This window comes from Etheostoma spectabile, chromosome 4, assembly GCF_008692095.1.
Source record: "Etheostoma spectabile isolate EspeVRDwgs_2016 chromosome 4, UIUC_Espe_1.0, whole genome shotgun sequence".
Lineage (NCBI taxonomy): Eukaryota > Metazoa > Chordata > Actinopteri > Perciformes > Percidae > Etheostoma > Etheostoma spectabile.
This window is the reverse complement of record NC_045736.1, coordinates 6416427-6423295: the sequence shown is the minus strand read 5'-3', so window position 1 is coordinate 6423295 and position 6869 is coordinate 6416427.

Below are 6869 nucleotides of genomic sequence, written 5' to 3'. Positions count from 1 at the left end.
GGGCTCTGGTCTCTGAAATGTGCGGGGCTTTAACCGGTATGTTATTTAAGCATGCAATTGATATGAGTTGATCAAAAAATTTTATATTTATTGCTGATTTGAAAACTATTACATGACAGCGACAAGCTTCTGGAATGGTGTTGTCATGGTAACAAACAAACCATATACAGACGTTGCAACATGAAACAAACACATGCAGTTGTAATATGAAGTAAATGTATGAACAAGGTTTTCATACTCAATAACTTCTTTTTTTTACTTTTAATTTCTTTATGATCGTGTGATTTGTTATTTTTTTTGGTTCTTTTTTTTTTTTTATTTCCACCAGGTTAATGTGTGTGTGTGTGGTGTGTGTGTGGTGTGTGTGTGTGTGTGAGTAAGAGAGAGACACAGAGAGAAAGGGGGCGGGGGGCAGCTGACAGTAAAAAACAACAACTCTTATCTGGCCTTTGAGGCTCACATAAAACTCCGCAGACCTCCTTCTCCACCTCAGGAACATCGCTAAACTCCGTCCCACACTCACTCCAGCTGATGGGAAAAGCTTGTCCACGCGTTTGTCTCCTCCAGGCTGGACTACTGCAATGCGCTCCTCATGGGATCCCTGAGAAAGCCTTCAAAAGCTACAGTACATCAGAACAGCGCTGCTAGGATCCTGTTGAGGGTGCGCAAACACGACCACATCACCCCCATCCTCAAATCTCTCCACTGGCTTCCTGTGTCTCTCAGGATTGAGTAAGGCTCCCTCCTCACCCATCAGTGACACCCGGGGAGCCCCCCCTACTCAAGGAACTTTCACCCCCATAGAACCCAACCCAGACCCTCCGATCGCCTCGGTTATCTCCTGAAACCTCCCAGGACAAAGCTTCGTACTATGGAGGATCGGGCTTCGCTCAGGGCTTCCAGACTGTGGAAGTGCTTCCCTGACCACCTAGGACACCCACAGACTGTGGATGATTTTTAAACGTGGCTTAAAACCCACCTTTTTAGGAGAGCTTTTGACTGATCTCTTGCCCTTTTCTACATTGTTTTTGTTTATTATAATTATTATTTTCATGTCTCCCATGTGTTTTATTATCACTACTTTTTACCATGTAGCACTTTGAGATTTTGCAAATAAAGTGCATTACAAATTAAATTATTATTCAGTGTGCCGTGGTGCTGCAATAGCAGAACTCGGCACAATGCCTATATTGCCACTCTTATTTTAGTGGGAATGCTGTTCAGCATTCCAACTATTGTGATTCTGTTCTTTATTTTAGGGGGATGTTGTTCAGCATTCCAACTATTGTTATCGGTTCTTTATTATTTAGTGGGAATGCTGTTCTACAGCATTCCAACTATGTTATTCGTTCTTTATTTATTTTTGGGAATGCTGTTCAGCATTCCAACTATGTTATTCGGTTTCTTTATTTTTAGTGGAATGCTGTTCAGCATTTCCCACTATTGTTATTCATCTTATTGTAGTGGGAATGCTGTTCTACAGCATTACACATGTTATTTGGTTCTTTATTTTCTTTTTCTTTTTATTTATTCCGTACGTTTTTGGCTCTCCGATCTTCTGCATACTTTCAGCCATTTAAACCGTAACTCTTCAATCTTCAGCTCTTCAGCAGATGATGGACTCTTCAGCAATTTTCTGCTATTTATACTTTTTCAAATATTAGCTTTTAAACAAACTTTTTAACATTAAAGTCAATGAGAGCAAGCTTCAAATCATTCAATCTTCTTCTGCTCCCAAATGTTTCTGCGCCTTATACTTTCACTTACGACGTGTTTCAAACTTTAAAAGTTCCATACCAACTATTCAGCTATCCGCTTTGGCTTTTCAGATTGATATATAAGTGCTCTCTCTCTGCTTTGGACCTCAGTTTTGCAGGAATTGATGAGGCTCAAGAGCCTTCTATTATCTTGAGGTCTGACTGCGTGTGTAAGCCAGTGCTAGTCATCATATTAGCTGAGAAGCACTGGATAGCGGCATCATATATCACTATGTATCCCTAACGGATTCTCGCTGACTCGGCTGGTCTTTTTGTGCGAGTCTTCCATTGAGAAATGCGGTCCTGGTAATCCTGGGTATTTGCATATAATATCAGCCATTCGTCCATAATGAATGCGTCCTCGAGCCTTGTCTAGTCTGTTAAATTTCTCCTTGCGTGAAGTACTGACACAGCTTTCACGTAGTGTATCACGTGGATACATCCTTGGTCACCTCCTCTTCCATAAAAGTACAGCTTTGTTGTCGAGCGTGAGTTTGCGCCGCTTTTTTCATCCTTTCAAAGCGCCCGTCATCGCGTAGCTCACACTACCAGCTAGCTTCCAACTTTGACGGTTCAAAGTCTTCACATCTTGACTTCCCGGGTTTCTGCACCAAAATGTAATGAATGGCTACGATCACGACCGAAAATGCATGTCTTTTATGAGAACTTCCACTAGCCAGAATAACAACAGAAAACATCCATGTAGGCTACTCAAAATAAAAGCACGTGCCGACGGTCTTTAGTAAATAAATTACTATACAAATAATTGCTATCGCAGCTATAATAACGTAAATAGTGAATTTTATTACACTAAATTTACTATTTCCTATAGTGTTTTAACTAACTATCAAATTTCCCCTATTCAAGTGTTTTAACAAACATTTCACACATCGGGAACTGTAGGGCTATTATTTATTGTCCCAATAGGCTAATATTGTCCAATGAACTGGTGTGGATTTGAGTCATATGATAATAGTTGTCCGATCGGTTAAAAGTGGCAAGGTGGTTCTTTCAGAGTACTTAATCCATGTGATATTTGTGTTACTGTTTGTGAGCGTCCCCGCTGATAATGGTCTGGCTCTTTATTGACTGATAATACAGGATCTTTATTGTCCCTTGCACATTCCTTATATAGCTTGAACATCTAATTGCCGTAAGAGCTGAGAAAAACATGGAAAACACAACGCCTTCACTTTACATACAATCGCTGTAGTATCTCAAGCAACAGGCTAATGGCAATATGACTGCTGTTAGCTTAACTTGGAAACTTGTACTCCTTAATCTCAGTGAAACTACAAAACGGCACACCACAAAGTAACTCAGCACAAACAGTTGTGAAATAAATTAAGTGTACAGCTAGCAACCTTCCCTTTAACAGCAGGTGCTAAACAATATCATTGTATGCATTCGTTCGGCCGCTTTTTCTTTTTTGTTTTGTGCCGTCATCTTACTTTCGGTTTTCGGAATTTCAAAATAAAGCATTAGCGTCGCGAAAATTCATCCAGAGAAACACTATTAAGGCCATTTACACTCCCAAATTAAATGCTTTACAGAAAACTATATGAAGTAAGATGAATAATTTACCCAAATAATTACTTACTAAGACAAAGCGAACAATACGTTCATACAATATGTCCATTTATGAGTCCATAGTTGATGATGACTCGTATAGAAAAAGATATGGTGTGTTAGGTCTTCAAACTGACTCTAGGACAGTATCAACTTCTAAACTGGGGTGTTCGATGATGGATGGCAGAACGTGTCCCTCCTTTCTCTCTTCTGTTCACCGAGACGATCTTTACCTTTCTCACAAGTCCATCTTTAAAGCAGTTGTTTGTCAACTTTGACACATCTCCACTCATTCCGTGGCAAATCCTCTACCCTTTCTATGATAATTTCACAACTTTTAGGTTTCTTTCGTGATTGTGCCAGTGTTGTCTGATGGCGATATAGGAGGTCTCCCTTTTCCAACGACTCCAGAACTGTTCAGCAAGATACGGACCATGACGCCATCTCTTACGAGCATACATGTTCCTCTTTGATGAGATGCCTGAGGTGGTAATGCATAGTGAGCAGGTTGATTGGGTGTTTGTGTTCAGGCTGTCTGGATCAGTAAGTTGTGACTGTGAGCGGCTACTGTTCACATGGCATTGCCTCATAGAAGAATGTCAAAGAGAGGCATCATCCAGCCTACCTGGGAGATTGAGAGAGTGGAACGAAGCACGTTCCTCACTGTTCAGATTTGCTTTCCCATACTCCTCCTGCATGGCTTGAGGGGGGAGCGTTCAAAAGGAAGTGGCACTGCTTTTGAGCCAAGAATGTAGTATACGATTTCCTCCAATGCTGAGAGCCTCCTTCAGTTCGTTTTTGAGATGGAAGTTGGCTTCACTGACGAGGAGTTGAGTCTCCTTGGATAACTTGTCTTCGAAATTCCTTAAGTGATGCACTGCTGCGTTTATCCTTGGTCTATGTCTGCTTGCGTGGCTTGTACCACAAGAAAACCTTGACAAGCGATCTGAGAGACTAACTGCTCCTAGTCTGTACATTGAGTGTCTGAGCCCTTTGGACTTCATGGGTGCCGATCTGGATTTCTGCAACAGTGTCCGCAACTGGGGGAGAGTTCTTTCTCCCATGAACCCGGGTCCTTTTAACCCATTTGATGTTAGAAGCTTGCCTGCACTTGAGCCTCTTGGGCGAGATCAGCAGGATTGTATAGTTGGGACGTATCTCCATTGCTCTGGAGCATGTGCTGAGAAACTTCCGGGTTAAATCTGACCACTTCTGGTTTAGGCCCCGCCCAGTCCGAGTACGGATACAGATACAGATAATTTATGTGGTAAACAGATACAGATAATGCTGTACTCGCTCATCCCTAATATATATATATATATATATATTTATGTATATATATATATACATACATACATATACACACACACACACACACACACACAGTACTGTATATTCAAAACACAAAACTTTTGGCCTGTACATACACACAGTACAGGCCAAAAGTTACATTCTCATTCAATGCGTTTCCTTTATTATTATGACTATTTACATTGTAGATTCTCACGGAAGGCATCAAAATTATGAATGAACACATATGGAATTTTGTACTTAACAAAAAAGTGTGAAATAACTCTTATATTTTAGATTTCTCAAAATTGCCACTCTTTGCTTTTTTGATAGTGCTGCAAACCCTCGGTGTTCTCTCAATGAGCTTCATGGTTTTCATTTCACAGATGTGCCTTGTCAGAGTTAATTAGTGGAATTTCTTGCCTTAATAATGGAGTTTGGACCATCAGTTGTGTTGTGCAGATGTCAGGTTGATACACAGCCGACAGCCCTTTTTGACAACTGTTAGAATTCATATTATGGCAAGACCCAATCAGCTAAGTAAAAAGAAAAAAGTGGCCATCATTACTTTAAAGAAATGACGGTCAAAAACTTTGAATGTGTCCCCAGCAGTCACAAAAATGTAAATGTGCTGTATTTATATAGCGCTTTTCCAGTCTTAACAACTGCTCAAAGCGCTTTTACATCTACAGGATACATTCACCATTCACACACTGTGGTCGGGGCTGCCATCTGCTCATCAGATAAACACTCACACACGTTCACACTCCGATGCACAGCACCGGGGGCAACTCGGGGTTCAGTGTCTTGCCCAAGGACACTTTGACAATGACTGCAGGGGCAGGGATCGAACCACCAACATTCCGATTGGCAGGCAACCGCTCTACCACTGAGCCACAGCCGCCCCACAAAAACCGTCAAGCGCTACAACAAAACTGGCTCACATGAGGACCGCCCCAGGAAAGGAAGACCAAGAGTAACCTCTGCTGTTGAGGATAAGTTCATCCGAGTCACCAGCCTCAGAAATCGCAAGTTAACAGCAGCTCAGATTAGAGACCAGATGAATACCACACTGAGTTTTAGCAGCAGACACATCTGTAGAACTGTTAAGAGGAGACTGCGCAAATCAGGCCTCTATGGTGAAATAGCAGCTAGGAAACCACTGCTAAGGAGAGGCAACAAGCAGAAGAGATTTTTTTGGGCCAAAAAACCACATAAGAATATACTATATATATATATATAAATATAGATACACAACATATATATGTATATGTAGTATATGTATAATTGTAGATATATGTATGTATATATGTATTATATTTTAATATATAAGATATATATGTATATATATATAATATCTACATATAATATTATATATATATAATGTATGATACTATATATCATGTGTGCACATGGCCGCTGTTGTGACTCGAGTGCCTGGGTCTGTTCCAGAAGGTGTTAGTAAACTGGCCGTTAGTGTCCTTAGCACCGGAGTTAAGTGCGGACCGGGATGGCTGCTGCTGGCTGGGGGCAAAGTTGATGTGTCCCACCAGGCCGGGGCTGTTATGATAGTGGGTGGCTGCTAGCTGGCTGGGGTCTGACTGTGGATGTGTCCCCAGGGCTGTTCTCAGCTCTCATCCTGACTGAATCCTTACAGCGTTGGGAGTCTTAGGCAGAAGACAAGGGTGTGCTAGCTAGCTAAATTACCATTAGATTAGTCGTCTATCTATACAGTTAACGTTACCGATGAATTTGTGGGTTAGCCCAGAGTTGTTAACCGTGGTCAAAACCAGCATCTTTACTGTAGGCACCAGAGCACTTTTCCTCTACCCCTACAGGTTAGGAGCGGAATTGTCCAGTACCATTATTAGTATGACTCATTCCAACGAGTTAATAAACCACTGAAATAATTTTGGAAACATTATTTTAAGGTACAAAAGAATCTTTGGTGTTGGATCGATTGATACTGAAATCCATCAATATCAATAAATAAGGTCTGTTTTATAACCGTGTTGCAAACTGGGATGTAATCAATGACAAAACAATGTCATGTGGCAGGAAAAAAGTTGTATTGCGTTTACTGAGACCTGGTTTCATCTAAATTTGGTTTCAGTTGTACTATACGCTTATAATAATGGTAAATGGACTGCAATTATGCAGCATGTTTTCACCCTAAAAAAGTGTCTCATCCACCCATGCGCGCTCACACACACGCACGCATGCACGCGCACGCGCGCACACACACACACACAC